Here is a 22,834-nt window from a genome sequence, read left to right as displayed (position 1 = left end):
CCCTGGGTTTTGTCAGTTCTACTTTTGTCACACTAACTGAATCCAACCCATCCTCTCTGGAACTGCCTAAGCTCAGCCTTCACCATTTTGCATGTGGGCTAATGAGTAACCATTTACCTGGCTGGCTGTGGCCAATTTTACCTCCAACCCATCTGTCTTGCCCTGGTCATTGGACTCTCTCATGTATAAAACTGGATCAAATCATTGTTTTATTTGAGATTTTTAAATGGTCCCCTACTTCTCTTCAGATCAAGATCTAAGCACGTTCCTGATTTGACTCCTGATAGCCATCTTTTGTCCTGTCAATCTGAATTCTTTACTCCATTCTCAACAGTTTTATTACTAATTACATATCATACTTCTGGTCTGCAAAAATTACTTCCTTTGCATGTCCCCTCTCAGTTCTCCAGATAATTTCTCTTCATCTTTTCAGACTCCACTAAGGAATCTCAACATCCAGGAAGCCTCGCCTGATTCTGTCCCCAATTCACATCCAGGTTCAGAGGTCCTGCTCACCTCTCAACATCATGCATATTCATATCATTGCATGCATTACTCTGCTGGCATGCATTACACTGCTGTGCAAACATTTTTTTGGCTGCCAGGACTGTCCTGTCTGGCTGAGCTGCAGGGTTCCAGTGAGCACAATTCACACAGTGTCCAACCTGCACAGCTGTAATGGGGAAGTTCTTCCTTTTCACTAGAGAGAGGTCATCTTCATACCTTTATGCAAAACACCTAGTCTAGATCAACTGTGGAAGTAGACACTTAGTTACAAAGCAAACAGTTGTTTAATGATTGGAAGAGTGATCAGTCAGCTAAATTCTACTTTTCTTGATGAAAAATTCTCTTGGACTAGTGGTTCCCAAAGTGTGGTCCAGGGATTAGCAATATCTACATCACTGACGAACTTGTTAAGATGCAGATTTTCAGTCCCTACTCTAGACCTACTGAATCAGAAACTCTGGGGGTACAACCTAGGAAACTGTTTGACAAGAACTCTAGATGATTCTAATACATGTTTATCTTTGAGAAACACTACCTTTGACTGCTCGAAACTAAAAGCATTGATTTCACGTAAAGAACTCAGATAACTTTGCTTGTAAGAAGTGCACTTGCTTAATTAAAAAATGTAAATTATGAAACAGTTCATATATTTTAAAATGTATGTAAAACAGCTGGGTGCCGTGGTGCATGCCTGTAATTTCAGCAGTTCAGGAGGTTGAGACAGGAGGATTGCAAGTTCAAGGTCAGCCTTAGCAACTAAGCAAAGCCCTAAGCAACTTAGTAAGACCCTGTTTAATGAAACGGTGGGGGTTTGGGGATGTAGCTGGGTAGTAAATTGTCCCTAGGTTAAATTCCTAGTGCCCTAGAAAAGTATGTTAAACAGTATTATAGACACTCATGTACCCACCATTCAGATGTGCTGTATTTGCTTCGTCTTCCAATAAGAAGTAAAAGCATATCAGATTGCTAATGACTTACCCTCACTGCCCCCCACAAGTTAACCACTGTTTTACAGTTGGTATTTTCCCCATGCATGTCTTTAGACTTTTACTACGTAAGTGTATAGGCATTTATTTTTAATGAGAGACTTTGTGCAGGATGTTACAGCAGAAATCACAACACTTGCCTCAGCAAGCTGAATGGGTAGCCACCTGGAGTAGCAGGCAGCCAAGGCAACCAAACCTGCCCCTCTCCAGCATGGGGTGGAAAAACACAGGGCTCACATTAGCTTTGCAAAATGCAATCAGATGGGGTTAACATGGTTAACATCAGAAATCCAAGTTCTACTTATTCCTTTATAGCTGAGGGTAAAAGCTAAAATGAAACATCATTTTTGTCTTGCAGACAAGTGTGTCAAACATACAGACCCAACAGTTTGTACTGACTAGCTTGGTTAATTTTGCCCAGCCCTGTGGATCATGCATACCTGGGGTGTGTGCTTATACAAATGTGTCATGTACTACGGACACAAGGAGTACCTAAGCAGCTATATTGGGGGCTCTGGCTCCATCCTGTCAACAACAAAGATGGGCCTGCTTTTGTTAACTATAAATGACGAGACATTACCTGCTACCCTCTGGCTTAACAGAAGGCTATGATGATTATTTGGGGTTAAAATTTTTTCCCATTTGGGAGCACATAATTAAAAATTTATGAAAATATAATTACCAAACTTCTGATTCTATTTATCCAAGGAAGGGAGGGAGGGAGGAAGGAAGGAAGGAAGGAGGAAGGAAAGAAAGTAAAAAGGAAAAAAAGAAAAGAAACTCAACAGCTCTTTCCTCCCCCACCCTGACTTTCCCAGGTCTTCCCACTTGGCTTCTTAAGATGATTTTGTAGTTATCATTACAACTCCTCTTCCTTTTATTTCCTTTAAAAGTCTATAATTTTGCCTCTTTTCAGTTTCCCTTCCTTTTTCTCAGGTGATCCTTTGGGATGTTGAAGTCTGAAAATCACTGCTTTTGGTGGTTTGGAGGCCTAGGAAAGTTTTATGTTGCATGTGCATGTTAGTTGATGTATTACTTAAACATTGCTGACTGGCTGCGCTATTCAACTCCTGACAGTTTTCCGTATATAAAAACACCATGCAACATTTTTTTTGTTTATTCCTACCCTCTTTTGTGGAAGCTTAATTGATGTCTGTCCTGGAGTGCCCTCAGTATACATGCATATGTGTATGAACATGCATACCCCCCCACAAGCTTGTACGTGCTTGCAATATATATATATGTGTGTGTTTGTTTAAACATAGTTTTAAGTTGCACAGCTAATTGGTGAACACATTTCTCCATGGGCACTTCATTCTTCACTAATTCTATCACATACATTTATTGTCTCCTGTCCCTGATGCCATTTCACTAATAGTACAAAGCTTCTTACCATGAATTGGGGTCCTCAAACTGACCTTTTATTCCTCCCTTTATTATCGAGCATGCACTTGGCTATAAGATCAGTCTATCTACAGATCTTGGGACTACTGATCTGGGCAAGATCAGTCCCTTTACAGCATCGCCCTGATCATTCTCCCTGTCAGAATCTGCCTCCAGTAGTTGCCAGGCCTGCTAAGTGCCTCCACATGATCCTTCCTAACCAGATTCCACTTTCATCCTGGGTGGCAAGGTACTCAGTAGCATTCTAGCCTCCCTTCACCTTGGAATCAGTCAATGAGGTAGTAGGTAGAAATTGTTGGGGGAGAATTCTAGTAAGGACCTCTAGAGTAGGAACGCATAGCTGGTAATGGGTACCTTTAATCTCCCTATTCCCCATGTGGTTTTTTTTTTTTTTTTTTTTTTACCTAGAATTTATGTGCAAGGGCTAGAACTCCAGCAACTATCTTGAACCAAAAGGGAACTTTGAGAATAAAGTCATATGCCAAGACTAGTAATTCAGAAAGAAAGGAGTCTGAGTGCTGGATGATTATAGAACTATTCTTCCTGCTCTGGAGAGAAAAAGAGATCTTTGTGTGTGTTTAAGTCACTGTTATTTATGGTTTTCTATTATGGAAGGCTCTAAAGTTTATACTCTTCACAAATTTAGCGATTTTCCTAATATATACAATATTGTTGATTCGTTTCAATCTATTGCTCCTCTTCTTAGAAACAGTGGCTTACAGATGGACAGATCTCAGTTAACGCTCAACATGATGAAGGTTTTAAACATTGCTCCATTTCCCTCTCAGTTTTCCTGTCCAGAAACTGAAAATGATAGTAATGTGCACATCAAAGTGTTTGCTATTTTTCTGTCAGTGTGATTTAAAAACAAACAAATAAAAACTGTTATTAACTCAATAGTACCAATAGAGAAAATAGTCGGGGGAAGGAAAAGAAGATAAAACTCAAACCAGGATATTTTCTCTCTTGTGTTAAACCCTTCCAAGGACTTTGGTGCTTGAAAAGGTTCAGGTTGTATACTTATATCAAAGGGAAAAATATCAATAGGTTGAACTTTAATTATTGACATTTTACCCTCATTCCCATGCTTATGAATAACTGAAATTTCTGACTGCACATGTTGCATCATACACAAGAAAAAAGGGAAGAAAGAGAGGAAAAGACATTTTGGGAGTGCAGGCTTCAGGAGGAGCACTTGCCCACAGTTACTGGAATGGAGAAGACAATTACTGCCTTGGTATTTTCCATTTGGTTAAGTTGACTCTCAATGACGTGGAACAAGTCCTTTCAAATGGAATTGCAAAAAAAAAAAAAAAAAAAAAAAAGAAAAAAGAAAAAGGAAATTCTGCTCAAACTCTTACATTATATAATTTCATTTCTGCTCTCATGCACATTAAAATAAACTGGTTGGAGAAAGCTGCTAAATTAAATTTGGTTGGATTAGGAAATGTGTGTCACATGCAGGCAAAACATGGTATCTGTGGGTTAAAAATGTCCTGGTTATTGAAAAAAAATTATTTTAACAGATGAGTCAGTCCTGCCATCGCTTCATTAGGGAATTAAACTTGTGTTTATGTGGATCCGTGTTGGGGGTGAGCAAGGCTTTGGCTTTTCGTAGGGAATTCGCTCAAGCAGTAGACAGTTTGTTTTTTCTGAAATAAAGTAACAGCCTCAAAGGCCGGAATATTTGAGTACCTTCAAATCCTTCCGGCTCCAGCTCCATATGACCCTTTCTCAGCCTTCCTAACACTGTCATCATTTCCTTTTCAAAAACAGTTTCTTTGCCCTGCTAGCCTCAACAGATACTGAAAGGCAGGGCTGGCTTCTGGGTCTCATCTGCCCTGCTCTCTGTCCTTAGTTGTATTGCAACCAAAATAATTATCTTCCATTTTATGTCCTGGCTTCTCATACAAACAAATGGAAGAATTTAAATAGGGTTGGTTCAAAGTCTTTCAGGGTGATGCAAGGTGCTTGTTAGATGGTCAAATACCTTATGGCAAGGAGATAGATCCAAGGGCAGTTATTTGATGGTACTTGATACCTGCCCAGAGGAAAGTGACTGAATCCAAGATGACTTATTTTCTAGGTCTTAGTGGAGGCCTGTTTTTCACCCTCAAACACCAGAAGTTCTACTCTGCTAAAACATACGAGGAGAATATGACATTTTCGAGTTCACTGAAGAAACATTCAGATGTGTATGAGCAAAGGATTAAAAAATTAGGAAGACTTTCTGGAGAACTATTAATAATACTTGTCAAAGAAAAGCATGACAAAAACCAGGTTCATGTCTGTGAAACAGAGAGTACTGGACAATATACAATCCTAAATTCCAGAAGAGCATCTTCTGGAACTCCAGGGACAGGGTCTCACTATGGCGTCTTATTTCTCTGGCAAAGATGAGTGTGGCATTGGATGGGGAGCCACCAGTGACTCTTTACACACTCGGCACCTCCAGAGGGCGCTGGGCTTAATTTGATCTTTCCTCTTCACAGTATTTCTGATTAATTCAAAGTTTTGGAAAGAGGCTCAGAAGGGAGTTTTCTTTTGGGGGAGGTGTAGTTGATACCAAGACTATTCAGAACTCTTAGACTGACGCAGGATCATTTTGACCCTGCAAAACTGGCCTGAAGGTGCTAGGCCTGGACTTACACTCCCATAGTTTGGACGTGAAGTGTCCCTCAGAAGCTCCTGTGTCAATGCAGGACTGCTCAGAGGTGAAGTGATTAGATTATGATCTAATAAGTGAATGATCCATTTTATGGACTAATAATTTGGAAGGACTACTATACTGGGTGGTATCGGTACACAGGTGGGGCATGACTGGAGGAAGTAGGTCTCAGGGGCCATGCCCTTGGGGATTATGTCTTGTGACCCCAGCTCCTCCTTCTCTCTGCTTCCTGGCTATCGTGAGGTGAGCAGCTTCTTCTGCCACTTGTTTCTGCCATGTTGCTCTGCCTCACCTTGGGCCTGGAGTGATGGAGTTGGTGGGCCACGGACACAACCTCTAAAACCGCGAGTTCAAAATAAACCTTTCCTCCCCTAAGTTGTTCTGGTAGGGTATTTTGGGCACAGCAATGAAAAGTTGACTAATGCACATGTCTATCTGCATGGATTTGGAGGTAAGTCTAATTCTTAAAGTTTTATCATTATATTGATTTGGCTAAGGAAAAAATACACACCACATAATACATTCGTGGAAATGTAATATATGTATAATATATGTCACATGTTTTTACTTGTGGCTCCCTATATATAGATAGAATTTGATAGAGGAATCCAATATCTAAACCAATAAAATTGTCCTCACCCCAAAGCACTCCTCCCAGCAGAGACAAAAGTCACAGAACCCCTAAAACACAGAGGACCCTATCTTGAAAATGTGTCTCTGTAAGGCTCCTGGAACCGTGGCAGGACAATGATTCTTGGTGTCTGTGGCTGTGGAATCAAGTGTTGTTCTCAGGACCTCCACTCCCTAAACTCCCGTGGGATACACCTGAGCCACATTACAGGTTGAGAGACTCCAAAGCATATTCAGTGATTCACTGTGAGAAATTCTCTGAGAATTTCTTTTCCCTGTTTTTGTGATGACTGAACAAAGAAAATACTGGAAGAATAGCATTGTCTCCGATGTTCAGAAATTTTACATAAAGACCTTAGGCCTGACTCAAAAAATAGCCCACCTAGTTTTAAGAAAGTTGATCAAAATCAATTATCTGGTGACAATATTTTCATTAACTAAATGTCTAATTTATTTTTTGCTTTGTGTTCCCTCTTTGTTTTTATTGTTATTGGACGTATAATTTACATAGAATAAAATGTGCAGGTGATTTTTGACAAATGCCATGCAGGTGGCACTCGTATAAAGATGTACACTGCCATCATTCTAGAAAGCTCCCCTGTGCCCCTTGCCCATCAATCCCCTTTTTCCTCCCAAGGTAACCACTGTTTTGATTGCTATCACCATCAATCAGTTATGCTTTTTCTAGAACTATAAAAAATTGATTAGCATGCTGTACCTTCTTTTGGACCTAATGCCTCATGTTTTGAACATCTATAGAAAATTCTCCTCAGCCTCCTCATCTGTAAATTGAGAGAACTGCCCTGCAAATATGTGTGCAGTTATTCAGAGATGCCCTGGTTTTCCTGGTGGGGGTGGAGAACCCCAGAAGTCACCTTGTCTGGGGGTGGGGTGAAGAAGGGGCTGAGGAGTGGAACTCTCATATATGTGAGAACGACCCCTTTTCCAGAACGTTCCATAAATTACCAATAGTGTTTTCTGATATAGGAGCTGTGTGACTGGTCCCCTTCAGGGAGGGTTGGGAGGGTTGGAAGACAGAGGCAGCCAGACTGGGGGCCCCAAGGGAGGGCCTGGGCACCAAGCAATGTAATATTAGTACTGGTTACAATCAGATAGCACCAGCCCAACTGAGGCGCCTAGACAATAGGCCAGAGGCCATGGGTGAGGGCAGGCACAAAGACAGCATTCAAAAGAGCCGACTCCCGAAGCCAGCAAGCATTTCTATAGACTCCACCAGACCCTGGCCAAGCCTGGATGTTACCCTCCTGCCAGAAAGCCATTTTTCTTTTTTTTTTTTTTGGTGTGCTTTTAAACTGCTAAAAATAATAAACACAGAAAGGAAAGTGCTGACACAACCTTAAATGCAGAGACAAACTGAAACTGTGTTGTTCTAATAATGAAAACAAACGGGGCTCCAAATTATAACCCAGAGTTCCAGCCAGCTGCCTGATGTTAATACACACCTCAAGATGCAAAGAGGAGTCAGAGGATTGATCAGCAAAGAAAGTGGGCCTGCCCTGCACTGGAGGTTTACCCCTTTCTGACTTGCTCCAACCAACAGCTCACCTAATTCTAATGGTTTTTGTTTGTTTTAGCATTCAGTGATGGAATGAGGGCAAAGATACGTGGGAGAGGACTGTCGGATCTTCATTAGGCATAATTTTCCTGAATAGCAAGTGAAAAATCATCGTACAGTGTCCGCTCACTGTACTATGATTATTCTTCCCCCAAGTGAATTGCTATCATTCCTTTTCTCTAATGCTTTTTTTAAAGTTCATTCAATGTTTTATATTTCTCCCAAATACCTATAGAGTTCAAAACTATGTCACATAACAAAAGCAGCAATGCCACCAATTGGAAGATAGTCCCTATAATGTTCAAGAGTGTCAAAATCACACATTTGCAAACAGTCAACTCAAGCCTGGCATCTGACCTTCTTCGTCATTCAATCACGTGTGGAACTTGGCACCAGGTAGGTTGGCCAACGGGAGGGAAACGGCAGACCTGGAAAAAAGGAAACACAAGAAGATAAATATAAGTTGGTTTTCTTTTTTCCCTTTAAAACGTCCCCAACATTTGATTAATCTGCAGCTGCTCTTATTTCTATGCTTAAATAGTTTCTGGTTTCAGACCTGTCTCTGATTTTGAATAAATGCAAATTGACTTAGATAAAATCTCACTCTGAAGGGGAGATGGTTTCAGGGAAAGGGACATTAACACAAGGGCTGTAATCACATATTGTAGGCATGGGACAACTTCCCTGACTCCCAAAGACCTATCTCCCGGTGGAATTTCAGAAACAAGACCCAGGAGTTTTGGATCCTGAGCCTGGGAAGATGACTGAAAGACAAATGGGAATTTCAAACCAGTTAGAAATGTTGTGCTGAAGTGGACCAACTTCATGTCAGAGGCGGGTTCATGGGATAGGACTTGGATAAAAGCTACATCCCTGTTATGGCAGAGACAGTGCTGGATGGCACCTGTTGGGAGAGGGCAGATCCATCAGGGCGTGTGTCAGGGGACCCACCCAAGCTTGAAGCTATGGAGCCGTTTAGATTGTGTGAAGTGTGATCATATCAGAAACCCTTCCCACAGATACAAACAAGATGACCGAGGCAGCCAAACAGATGTGGCATCTGCTCATGCAGCAGCAGATGTCTTTGGGTATCTGTACTGCAAGTGAGAAGCTGCTTTTCAAAGGGGCCCCATGATTTTTGTGGTGTCTGTTATGGAGAACTTAAAAATCATGGAAAACCTGAGGTGAGGAGAACAAAGGTTTGAGTTCCCACTGCCCAGAATGGATCACCATTAACATTTTTGGTAATACCTGTTCTTATTATTCAATTACAAAAAATAGAGCAGAGGTATAATCTCCTTGACCACGCTACCCTAAGCTCAGATCATAAAACTCTTTATACCTTTTTTTTTTTTTTTTGCATTCACATACATATCTATGTTTCCAGGGCAATGAGCAGTGTTTTTAATTACCTATGTGATACGAATCTCTGTATATCTCCCCATCTACATTTGTGACTCCTCATTATGCATGTGAGCTCTAACCCTGATCATCTAGAGCAGCTCATTCCCTTTAACTGCCGAGTTGAATAAATATACACTTGGTTATTGTCTTTTCCCCCAACACCCATCGTTTATGGCACCATAAAAGCACTAGTTATATCATTAAAGTGATTGTTGGTTATGTGTGGGTGTGCTTATGCATGTGCGTATGGGCAGATTTTCTCTGCGACTCAACTCTGGGCTTCCAGGCAAGTCCTTTGCCCCTGAGCTGCATCCCCAGCCCCACTCTGGGCTTCCTGAGGATGTCACCTTACCTTGTGTTTACTGTGACTCTGCCACATTACGATGGCACAGAATGCACACCCCAAATACAGAAAGACAGTGCATATTTTTTTAAAACTGACAGACTCGTTATTAATTTTCTTCCATTTTAAACAACATTTAGGAAGATTTTGGAGTTGTATTTATCCCATTCCTTCAAGATGTCTCTCCTAAACCTTCTAATCTGACACCTTCCACTTTCCTGTTCACTAGACCATCAGAAACCCTGATAGTATGAGGTCGAAGACCAAGACATGTGGAAGCAGGCTGTCTCCTGAAAGCATGCTCAAAAGAGGAGATTAACAAAGCCAAGAAGAAGCTCCTGTTTGCAACTGTTCTTATGACTTTGTGACAATTATGAGTAAATATGTACCCTTACCCTGACATTAATGTCTAAGAATAAACAGTGCCTTTTGCATAAACAAAACACTGAACTTCAACATATATATATACATACACACATATACACACACACATATTTGAGAGTATAAATCTGATTTAGACTTCGAAGAATATATATGAACTTGACTCCATGAAAACAAAATGAAAATTCTGATGTAATTACAATAATAAGCATTTCACTACATAACATTTATTCCGCACAGTTTGTGGGCTGGCTTGTGCTAATTTTTTCACCTAATTTCACCATCCCCATGATGACCATTTAAGATAGGTAAAATTATTTAAGATCCCATTTTCCAGCTGAGGAAAGAAGAGGCAGAGAAAGTTAAACATTTTGCCCAAAGTCAGTGAACAAGAGCCTCACCAGGGATCTCACCGAGGCAGACTGATGTCGTGAGCCTTGTGAACACAGGCTTAGGCTTTAAAGACAAAAGTGCTGAGAAGAAACTGAAAAACAGTGTCAATGAAGTGACTTCCAAATTTTGCTGTAATACAAACAGAGCATCTTTTCCAGGATTTGTCCCCCACCGAGAACAAACCAAATCAGAACGCTTCAAGTAGACGAATTCAATGTGGTTTCCCTGTCATGAAATTTAAAGAAGCGAGGTCAAGTCCCAAACCCTTCTAGCTTAAACAGACCCATTTTAAATTGGTCTTCTCTTTAGAAAACAAGGAGCTGTGAATTTGCTCATGGTTCAAAGGAGACTGCCCAGTTGTGTTTACATGAGATTCACGGCAAAAATGAGAATCACTCCCCAGGACAACTTTAGCTCAGAGTGTGTGTTCTTTACACATTCTAAATTGGGGCAGAAATATATTAACAGTGCAGTTATTTTGTAGTTTGAAAAGAATCTGTTTTGTAACTGATTCATATTTATATTTGGAATACATTTATTTCTGGGCATAAAACAGTTCATTTTGGTAGGCCATCTGACCCGAGGTGAGGTTGGCAGAGTTTCCCATGGCTGCCTCCGATGAATGCAAATTGAAGGTTAAAGGACAAATAAAGTCCTTTTGACTCGGTTTATTAATCTGTTATTTATAAATGGCTCTTTATTTAGTCTATTTTGAGGGCAGAGAGCAGTAACTTTGTACAAATGAAACCATACAGAATAAACTAGCAAATACATAATGAATATTTTATTGCAAAATTTTAAAGGAGGGATATTCATATTAAATTTATTTCTAAAGGGTTAATGATATGGCAAACGTTCGTTCTATCCATCTTGATTCTGATGTTTCTAGCCTGAGATAGACTGAGTTGCATTAGTAGCTGACATTCCTTGTCTGGATGGTCCTGGGGATGAAACCCAGGGCCTCTCATGCACTAGGCAAGAGCTCTGTCATCCAGTTATATCCTCAGCCTCTTTTGCTTGTTTTTAAAGGGTTTACTCAGTCTTTTAAAATTTTATTTTGACAGTTACACAGTATCTCCTTATATCATTAAGCCAAAATCATACTTATTGAGGGCCAGTGAAGTCTTTTCTTTTGCTATTCCAAATAGGATTTCAGGGTATCACCTCGCACAAGTGCTGGTTCTCACACATGAGTTAATGTGTAGGACAGATCTCGAGAAATAGAATTGACTATTTAATGTATATGCACACTTTTACATTTTTGATTGATATTTCTGAATTAGACTCCACAGAGGTTGTTTCGATTTATAGTCTGTGTCTGAAAGTCACTGGTTCCCCATACCTTTGATAACACAATAGTTATTGAAAAGTATCTTTATCTATTTGATAGCAGATAAATGCAACCTGAGTTTGAACTCACACATCTCTTAGGTAAATAAAGTCGAGAATCTTTTGATATCTTTAAAAGTCTTTGCCTTATTCTGTGAATTTATCTTTCTCCTTTTCCTCTTTTCTTTCCTTCCTTCCTGTCTTTCTCCCCATGATTTATTCATATTTTTTTCTGCTGGGTTGATGGATACTTGCTTGTTGACACTGATATACTGATGCCACAAACTCTAATTCCTTTGGCTTTGCTTGAGAAAGCTTTGTCAATGCAGGATGGATTTTTTTTTTTCTAGTTTTGCTTTCTGTTTTCTTTTTTGAAATTGTGGCAAGACACTTAACATGAGAGCTATCCTCTTAAAAGGTTTTTTTTTTTTTTTTTTTTTTTTTTTTTTTTTTAAATCCACAACATAGCATTGTTAACACCAGGCACAGTGCTCCTTCCTTCTTCTCATCTACCCTTTATCATGACACTGTACTTCTGCCCCTTGAAGAGGTCGAGTATTTTTATGTACTTTTTGATCCTGTTTTTGGTTATGTGACTTGTTTTACCCAGTGGAATGTTGTCAGATATGCTGCACATTTATGCATTTGAAAAAGTATGTGTGTTTCTCTGCTCTTCTGTGATTGCCAGGAGAACATGTCTGAGCTTCCTGATATGGGTGAGAAACACACATTGTAGTTGCTCACCTCAGTCTCTACCAGGCCACCGGATGACATACAGCTGACATACAGATGTCTGACTGAGTCCTACTGGGCCTGGAGGAACCACTCAACCAAACTTTAAGACTTGTGGACTCTCATGAATACTAATTGTTTCAAACTTCTAAATTTTGGGGTGATTTGTCATTACCCCAAAGGAACCTCATGTGATATTATTGTGCATTAGATAATTGCTCCAGGACTCACCCCTGTGGGCACTCATAAAAAAAGAAGCCCACATAGAAGATGGTTTGAAATTAGGCATTCAAATTCAGCAAATATTCACCAAATGTCCGCTGTGTCAGTGAAGTGTATGCAGAGTATAAATATAAGATGGTCTATGCCTTTAAATAGAAAAAAATAGGCATGCAATTGATTATATAGGTGAAGGAAGGAGCAAGAGGCATCTAGGAACTCAGCAATGGCAGGAAATCTGTAAGTTCTCAGTATAAGAATGCAGATGTTGATACTGGAACCCTGTGTGCAGGGCCACCCAACAGAGATGGAAAGCTTACTGGACCTGTCTAGTAAGAGCTGGGACCACAGAGGAGACATGACTATGATTAGTGGTCCTGTCCAAGGACCCCTTTTTCCTTCAGACTCACTTTCTCCCTCCAAGGCCTTCCCATGATTGAACTCAGAGGAGGCACAGGCCCCAGGGGGTAGCCCCTCAGGAGGACAGGGCAAAGGCAAGGAAGCACCTTCATGATGTGCATCGAGCTGAGGCACCACATTCATTGACACCAGAATCAGAACACTGTGCTTGAAGGTTGGAAGGCTGTGGAATGAAGGGAGGGAAGCTCAGGCAGCAGCAACTGGGGGCATAGTGCAGGAAACCCTGGAGAAATGGCATATATTCTGGTTTGACTGTGAAGGCTCCGTACTTGGGAGGTGGAGGCTGGGGTGGAGACAGGTGATGAGTCTACCATGGCAGAAATGAGGCTAGAGCCTGGAAGATTCTGAATGCTAATCCAAGAAGACTGGATTTTTGTTCTGAAGGCAGTAGGTGATTTCATGGTTCTGAGCAGGGGGTCATACCCACATTGAGCATTAGGAGGATTATGCTAATAGAAATTTGAGGGACAGACTGGAGAGAGAGAAACTAGATCAGGGTTATTAATTAAGCGTAGACTTCAGGGATTTCACAGCCCTCCTTAACTAATTTGCAGAAGTTTGTGCAAGCATTCAATTTCCTGAGAGATGGGGCAGAGCTTTCCCATGGTTTTCAGTGAAGTCCATGACCCCTGGCCCCATCAAAATTTTAAGCTCCAGAATCAAGGAAGTCTTCTAGAAAGTTCTTCTAATGGTGAGATAAAAACATAACAGTATCAGTGAGACTGGGAAGAAGAATTAGCTATAACCATTTATGAGCTATGATCTAAACAAATATTCTAGGTGAATAGAAATAAAAATAAAGAGCAAGTAAGAGATTCTGGAAGGTTTAATTATGGGTAATATCCACCTGCTGCTGTTTCTTTCCCTCCCTCTATAACACGAAGGAAGCAAACTCATGTTTCCAAGATATCATGAAGATATACTAAGCTGAAGAGTTCCAAGAGAAACATCAGGCATATACATCACCACTGTCCCCCTAACATGTTCATCACAGATGTTACTAAACAGATACAACCTCTGCGAACTGCTGAGTCCAAACACACCCTCCAAATCCTCAAATAGCACCTCAGGCAGCCACTACCAATAGATTCAAGATGAAAATTACATCTCTGCGCTTAGGCTTTTTCTAGAGTTACTATTTTATTTATTGTATTGACTGTTCTTTAGTTTCATGAGGATAAAGTACCAATGAATGGGTATATTGGGCTGACTGTATTACATGCTAGTATGATCTGCATATATGAATTTCGTGCCTATTTCTCACATGTGGGAAACTTAGTTGTGAACATTTGGGTTGCTAGCTACAGTTTACCCAAGTGCATGTATTCATTTAATGTTACCCCCAAGCAAATAACACACAGTTGAATTAAGCTGAAATAGGGGGAAAACTTTTTGCATCCATGAAAAATTATTATATTATCAAATTATCATAGTGAAGTTTTAAAATTAGCATGTTAGTGCAATCAACTATGAGAGACTATGGTTTGGCAAATTCTTAACTACGATCATAGACAAGTACGTGTATAGTAAATCATAAGTTATCTGATGCCTTTCAATGTATGGGTTGATATTTAAACTTCACCATGGTGGTTTTCTTTGACTTTGGGACATTTTCTGTCTGATATTTGATTTGCCTTCAATATGGAGCCATAATAAAGACAAATTCTTATACACCATATTTCTTCTCTACTTAGAGTTGATCAGCAAGAAAACCATTGCCCTCTATATCCACATGAAGGCTTTACCTGCTCACCTCAACATCAAATTCTAAAGTATGTCTTTTTAAATTCAAAACAAATGTTTTTGGAAAACTGTCTAGATTCAAAAATATTTGCATAAAATTGGATACAAATTTATATGTATTCAATTTCCAGCAGTAATTATTTGACCATGATCCACAATAAAAAGTATGTTTTAATCTGCAGCCACCCCTCCACATTTCAAAGTGTAAATGTGTATCTAACTAAAACAAAACTTCGACAAAATCACATCCTTACTTGTGCAATGCACTTGGACATTTTCTGTTCCATTGAACTCTACCCGAGACTATTCTATTCTGTATACTACTTCATTAAAAGAAGGTTAGCAATGACTTGCTAAATTGATTTTATTATGCACTAATGGGGCTCAACCCACAGTCTGAAAAGCACTACTGTAGCTAAAAGACTAAAGTACTCTGACTTCATTCACCAATGTAAACATATCCACAAAAGACCAATCCTGAACAACTTAGCAGGGGGAAAAAATCTCTTGGCTTGCTCCCTAGTATCCTGGATGAAGCCAAGGTTTGCTGAGCCAACTTTTGTACTTGGTGGTTGACAATGACTGAAAACTGAAAGGCAGAGATCAAATCCTCACTCTCCTTCTCAACACATCTCTTCCGCTGGGTAATTTATACCGTGCAAGTAACAAGCTATTCAATTTTGCTGTCATTTACTGTTCCTTTTCCAACAGCAATGGAAACACGGCATCGGTTTACTGTCTTCTCTCTTAGGTAGAATAAGATTATTCTCCCTCCTACCCCTTTGAACAAAGATGGCATTCAGCATTCCAGAGGGCCACCCCCAGAGGATCTCCAAACAAAGCCCGGCAGAAAAACTGCTACCCCTGAGGAGCAATAGCAGAAGCTGGGCCTGAGATTGTCCGTCCAGACTGTAGGCGAGAATGCACACAGTTACGATTCTTTTTGCCCAAGTGAACACATTTTGCAAGTGGAGCAACATCATCAATAGTGAAACCAGACAGGCAGACAGATAGATGGAGAAGTCATAAAAGGGTGTATGTCTCCAAGCTATCTATGAAAACAAAGCTATTCATTTAAAAAATTATTTTTTTTTCTCTTTCTAAAAGGAAAATCTTAGACAGATACTATAGATTCATCATACCAGAGATCCTTTGGGGACTATGTTGACATACTTTGGTTCTGGAATATTCTTTCTTCCACTTTGCTTTTTTGACATTTGTCTGCTTTGGCATTTGTACACTTTCTGTGTACCCTCCCTTATGCCCCAGCCCACCAGACTAGTTATCAATAGTGAGGGCATCAGAAGTCGGAGGTGTTGTGTGTGTGTGTGTGTGTGTGTGTGTGCGTGCTCTTTATCATTTCTACTTCTCAGAATTTATCTTAAATAAATGATCATGGCTATATACAGAGGTTTACTTACAAGGATGTCTACATGGTATTATTTATAATAGCACAAGGCTAAAAGGATATTCCATTAATTGCTAAAAGTAGCCATCTGTGGGTGGTTGGATAGTGATTTAAATTTCATTCTGTGTACTTATCTCATATTTTCTAAATTTTACGAAATAAAAATAAGACAAAGAGGTTGAAAATAATACATCTGTACTTGATAGTGGGTCACCTGCAAATCTCAGGTTCAAGTGAGCCATAATTTTAGAGGGCTCAGCACCCACCTGAGCTGTGCAGGACAACAGCTGAGCACTCCATGCCTGGGCTTCTGCAATAGTAAATGGGGACAATTAGGGCACCTAATTCATAGAGTGATGATGAGGATTAAACTGAATCAGTTGAATATTCAAATGGGTAAAGTGCTTAGAAGTCTGGCACATGAAAACATGATGTGAGTGTTAGCTGTTATATTATTACTGCACTGGCCCAGGATATGGCAGTTGTTGGTCTGGTTCCATGCCAAACCCAGTGCAAAGGCCCAGGAAAAGATGGGTTGATCTAAGTGTCCCTAAAGTTATGCTCCACATCTGGAGTATCAAAGTGGAACATGAAAATTTGCTCATCGTATCCATGTGGCAATGCCTTTATAGGGTATGCATACGACACAGTTTACCAAACTGTATGTTTAAAATGCATCCAGTTTCTTTTATGTTGATTGGACCTCAAGATAGCAGTTTGAAAATGAAGATGTGATGTTTTCAGAAAGCCATCCTGAGAGAATTTGCCACCAGCAGAACAACACTAAAAGAATATTTAAAGAATGTTCTTTAGGCAGAAGAAGAAAGATCCCAGGTGAGTCCTTGAAGTACAGGAAGGAATGATGGGCAACAAACATGGTAAATATGCAATAAATCTACATGAATATTAGCTGTTTAAGACAATAATTTGTAGTATCTTGTGGAATTTTAATTGTATGCAAAATTGAAACATAAGACAATAAAAACACAGAAAGAAAGTACTAGGAAGTGGAATTAAAATGCACTGAGTCCTTTGCATTTTCTGGAAAGTAGTCAAAATACCAATTTATAATATACACTAATAAATTTATGACGTAATTTTCAATTTCTATGTGACTGCTAAAAAAAAGAGTTAGAGAATAAATGACTAACAAGCCAATAGAGGCAAAATACTTCGTTCAAAATAAAGCAACAAAGGAGAGGAAAGGACACCAAACAGTTGGAGAAAATAAAAAAACAAAGTAGTAATATGATAGACTATCATTCAAACGTCAATAATTTCACAAAATACAAATAAACACTTGGAGTAACATGCATATACTAAATTCTTTTTAAAATCCCAGTTAAACACTGTTTAAATGTGACACAGTTTGTATATAAGGACCCCAAATTTTCAAGAAATAAAGAATTGCAAAAGACATGTAAATTATATTAATAGTAGACACTGTGAACCTACTGAATTTAATGAAAACAGATATTACTAGAGATAAAAACATATCTCATAGTGATAAGAGAATCACTCTGTAGGAAGATGTAAGAATTCTAAACTGGAAGAAGTAAGTAAGATTCTAATAAATGAACCCTCTCAGTAACAGGTAGAAAAGGCTGATAAAGATGAGTAAGGATGCAGACGTGGAAATGCGATTGATAAATCTCACTTAATTCATCTCTTTAGAACACTATGGCCAACAGCCCTGGAATTCACAGAATGCACATTGAACATTTACCAAAGTTTACCAGGTGCTCACGTGCTGCATAAAACATAAGACTGAACACATTTCAAAGATCAGAAATCAGGTGGAATGTGTTCTCTGACCACAGCGCAGTTAAGTAGAAATCCATAGTAAAAGAAGGACTAAAAAAATAGTCACACAAATATGTGGAAATTAAGCAGTACACTCCTAATTAACTCACAGGCAAGGAGGAAGCACAAAGGTTGCTAGAAAACATTATTTACTGAATTATGAGGAAAAAATAGTGTGAGATATATTAAAGATATAATGCATGTATTAGAAAAGACCTGAAAACCAACTACCTAAGTAACCACATCAGCAAATCATAAAAAAAGAATAGCATGTGAAAGTTAACAAAGGTGAAAGGAAGAAAATAACAAGGGGCAGAAAGTAATAATACAGAAAAAAGAAGCATAATTGAGAAAATTAATGAGGTCAAGAATCATTTATATGACAACGCTAATAAAAATTGATAAGCCTGTAGTCAGAAAAATAAAGGGAAAAGAAGGCAAAAAATTACAAATATTACAGGAAAAGGTAAATCACTATAAATTCTACTGACATTAAAAGGTAAGAGGAATATGAATATTTCATGACAATATTTGAAAATGTAAATGAAATGGACAAATTACTAAATTTTATTTTTACCAAAATAGGAAAAATGACAAAAATGGGAATGATTCCATATCCATTAAAAATTGAATTTGTATGTACCAAAATACTTGGTACAAGTATTTTCCGGTCCTAGACTGTTTCATCGGTGAATTTTACTGAATACACTAATCTTACCTAATTCATTCAGAATATAGAAAGGTCATGTTTCAGTTCATTCTATGAAACTCATTATAGGAGGACATCACAGCCTTGACCCATAACCCAACAAGGACATTATGAGAAAAGAAAATTACAATCTAATATCCCTTAAGAATTTGTCAAAAAAACACTAAACAAAATACTAGTAAACTGCATCCTGAGATATTTTTGAACGTGTAACACACTGTGAGCAAGAGGAGCTTTCTATAAATACAAGGTTTGTTTAATATTGGAGAATCAATGAACGCAAACAGCTTGTTAACAGAAAAATGGAGGAAAAGCACACAGTCATCTCAATGAATGCAGAAAAAGTGTTTGATATTATTTGAATCCGTTCATGGTAAGATACTGAGCAAACTAGGTGTGCTCTATATTTTTAAAGCGTTCTATTTTTCTGGTGCCTCCCCACCCTCACCAGCAGGCAATGAACACCCTGCTTGGCTGAGCAGATGACCAGGGTGGTAAGGCTGGTCCCTGCCACAAGTGCTCTTTCTTGCCTTCCCTTGGCTGTGACCAGAAGATATTCAAACACACAAAAGCCCCCCAGCATGCCTTTCCCTGTTTATTCCATCCTGAACCCCAATAAGACACATGTCTTCAGGTCTTCACACCCACTTGGCTTCCCATCAGCTTGGTCGAGCCTGTACCCCTGGTGCTCCTTCCATGTGGTACGCTGCATGGTGTGCTGAGCCTCCCCCTCAGGACTAGGACTAACATAAACCCCATAACTTCATATGCCTCTCCTGGTGTATGTCTATGGCTGTGTTGGAGTGATCCTTAAAGACCCCACAAGGGGTCTTCCTTTTGCAACAACCAAGGATGGAAAGGAAACTTTCTCCACATGATAACATGAAAAGGTAAATCACTATAAATCTATAGCAAACATCCTAATTGATGAATTTTGAAAGCTTTCTCCTAAGGATAGGAAAAATTCAAGAATACCTTCCATCACCACCTCTTGAATAGAGGTCCTAAGACACTGTAGTAGGGGCAGGGGGAGGACAGTTTCAAAAAGGGAAGAGATGAAGTTGTTATTTGTCTCTGCCATCCTAATAGTGCCTGAGGAAATCATAAAATTGTGTTCATAATACATATGACTGACAAAGGAATCGGTAAGAAAGAGACCAACCACATAATTGTTGGCCATTTGCCTTCTTTTGAGAAGTATCTGTTCAGTTCATCTGACCATGTATTGTATGGATTACTTGTTGTGTTGGTGTTGAGATTTTTGAGTTCTTTATATGCTCTGGATAGTAATCCTCTGTCAGAAGGGCAGCTAGCAAAGATTTTTTTTCCCCATTATTAGGCTGTCTCCTCAGTCTATTGTTTCCTTTTTGTGCAGAGCTTTTTAATTTGATGCAATTCCATGTATGAAGTTTTGTTATTATTTCCTGAGCTATGGGAGTCCTATTCAGCAAGCTGTTGCCTGTGCCCTTGTGTGAAGGGTTTCCCCTGTTTTCTCCTAGCGGTTGCCAAGTTTTGCCTTTAGGAAAGTGGATGGAACTGGAGAGCATCATGTTAAGCAAAATAAGCCAGACTCAGAAAGACAAGTATCAGATGTTTTCTCTCATATGTGGAAGCTAAAGGAAAAAAAAAAAGAGAAACAAAAAGGTAGAAGAAGGGAACCAGGGGAGGGAGGGTGGGAGGTTAAGGAAGTATTAGGGAGTAAAACTGATCAAATTATGTCATATGCATGTATGATTATGCCACAATGAAACTCACCATTTTATATAATACATATGCACCAGTAAGAAGAAGAAAAAGGCAACCCAACATAAAATGGTGGAAAGCCTTGGATAATCTCCCATAAGGAGATACTCAAAACATTCTACAGAGATGTTACTAAAACTAAGATGAGCATTCAACCAGTTAACTGGATATAAGATCAACATTCACATTGAATTAGGATTCTATATACCCAAAACAATTAGAAAATAAAACTTAGTAGGCTATGCCATTTGTACTGGCATAAGATAGCAAGTACTCAAGAAGATAAATGAAAAAATAGGCAAGACTTCTACATAGATAACTACGAAAGGTTCCTGACAGAAAGGAAAGGGGTAGGAGGGAATACATGAGTAAACTAATTCTCAAATTTATGTAGAAAAGCAATAAACCAAAAATAGTCAAGGCAACACTGAAGGAGAACATTACAAAACTTCTCAAGACCAGCTACACCCTCTAAATCTACATTAATTAAAACTAAATGATATAGACACAGAATAGACAACCAGATCAAAAGGACCACCCCCCAAAGAGTCCACTTACAAATCCACACATATGCCATCAGTACTCCCCAAGGGTGACACTGCATTGCAATGAGAAAAGAAGGTGTTCTGAAAAAAATGCTAGTGGGGCAACTGGATATTCATATAAAAAATATACTCTAGCACCTTATTTTTACATGATACGGAAAAATCAGTTCCAGGATGGATTGCTGGTCTAAAGGTCAAAGGTAAAACATTTAAGCTTCAAGCAGATAACGTGAGTAAATATACTTATGATTTAGGGGTTAAACAAGTTTTCTTAATCAGGATACAAAGGGCACCAACAATAAAAAGAAAACACAGGAAAAATAAATTTTAAATGGAAACAAATAATAAAGGAAAAAATAAGAAATGAGGTTATATTGAAGTTAGAAACTTTTGTTCACCAAAAGGCACTATTATGAGAGGTAAAAGTGGAAAAAAATATTTGCAATACATATGACTGACAAAGAAATCATATATAGAATATGTATAGAACTCCTATAAGTCAATAAAAAAAAAGCAAACCAAACTGAAATGGCAAAAACACTTGGATCTCCTCACATAAGAAGGTACTCAAATGCAAATAAGCTTGTGAAAAAATTCTCGATTCTTTGTCAGAGGAGTGCAAATTAAAAACACAATGAAATAAATATATACACTCACCAGAATCGCTAAAGTTAAAAATACTGCCAATATCTAGTGTTGGAGAAGACGTGTAGAAATTGGAACTCTCAGACCTTCTTGGTAGGAGTGTAATCACTGTGCCTGTTTTATAACGTCACCTACAAATACATATATGTTATGAACCAGCAATTCCACTCCCAAATCCAACAGAAACGTGCACATGTATTCAGCAAAAGATGTCCAGAGCTGCACTTTTCATAATAACCAAAAAGGTGGAAGCAACTCAAACATTCAGGGGTTCAACTGTTCATCAGAGTAGAACTGGTCAAAGTTGTGACATACGCAATTCAGTGGAATAAAAGTCAGCAATGATAGATGGTCTTACAAATTGCTCAGACTCATTTACTGCGTGACTTTGAAAGTGTTTTTAAAGAACTTGTTCTGGAAAAGATTAAGACTGCTTATAAAGATACACAGGCCATAAAAAGTTGACATAAATTAGAACAAAAGGTGAAAAGGCAAAGGAGAACAAAACTAGAGGCTGACCACCAAGCGGGGGTAGGCTAGTATGCAAAATGCAAACCTCATGCATTCAGTAATTTTTACCGAGTACCTCCGACGTGCCAGGGACTCTGGAAGACAATGTTATCAAACTTAGTTGCAGCTGCTAATGGTCCATGGTTTAATATTGAGCAAAATAAACCAGACACAAGAAAGTATGTTCTACATTTAGCCCATAATATAAAGTTTGAAACAAAGCAAAGTTAATCTCTCATTTGGGGTGAGAGTGAACGAGGGCATACGGGGAGGTTCTGCTTCTTACCAAAGTTTTGTTCATGATCTAAATGGTAGTTGCATGGGTGTAGTAATTTTGGGGAAATTTATCAAGCTGTATGCTAATGATTTGCGTCCATTTCTGGAGGTGTGTTTTGCTAGAAGAAGTAGGTTTATTTAAGAAAGTTTATTTAAGAAATATCACATGTATTTTTTCTGTCATTCGTGAGAACGTAGACATCTGTAGCAAGGAACGGTGATAAGGACCTAAAACATCCATCAGGGTAAATGTCAGACATCTTGCAGAATTGAGAGTGATGCTGTTACTTTGTATGGGGTGGGGGAAGTGAAGAGGTTAAAAGAGACAGCCTTAAGTTATCAGAGTTTCTGTGAAGAGATTATTTAGTTTGTTACTCATTTCCCCTTCATTGTGAAAAATAGTAGAAATATTTTCCTTGCGTTCAGTTGTAGGAGATGAGTGCCAAAGTTTGTGTAACTA

At 38.9% G+C, this 22,834-nt stretch overlaps 1 protein-coding gene across 4 annotated transcripts in view; it reads right to left on the bottom strand.

Moving 5' to 3' along the window:
* Thrb (thyroid hormone receptor beta) overlaps positions 1-22,834 on the bottom strand; it is a 376,546-nt gene that overhangs the window by 217,147 nt on the left and 136,565 nt on the right. For all 4 annotated transcript variants that reach the window (XM_047530284.1, XM_047530280.1, XM_047530281.1 and 1 more), the window contains exon 2: positions 8,129-8,199. The gene's annotated coding sequence lies outside the window, so the exon portion shown is untranslated. The remainder of the gene's footprint in view (positions 1-8,128; positions 8,200-22,834) is intronic.

The sequence above is a fragment of the Sciurus carolinensis genome, chromosome 17 (genome assembly GCF_902686445.1).
Source record: "Sciurus carolinensis chromosome 17, mSciCar1.2, whole genome shotgun sequence".
NCBI lineage: Eukaryota > Metazoa > Chordata > Mammalia > Rodentia > Sciuridae > Sciurus > Sciurus carolinensis.
Note: the sequence above shows the minus strand (reverse complement) of the source record. Positions and strands in the feature narration are given on the sequence as shown.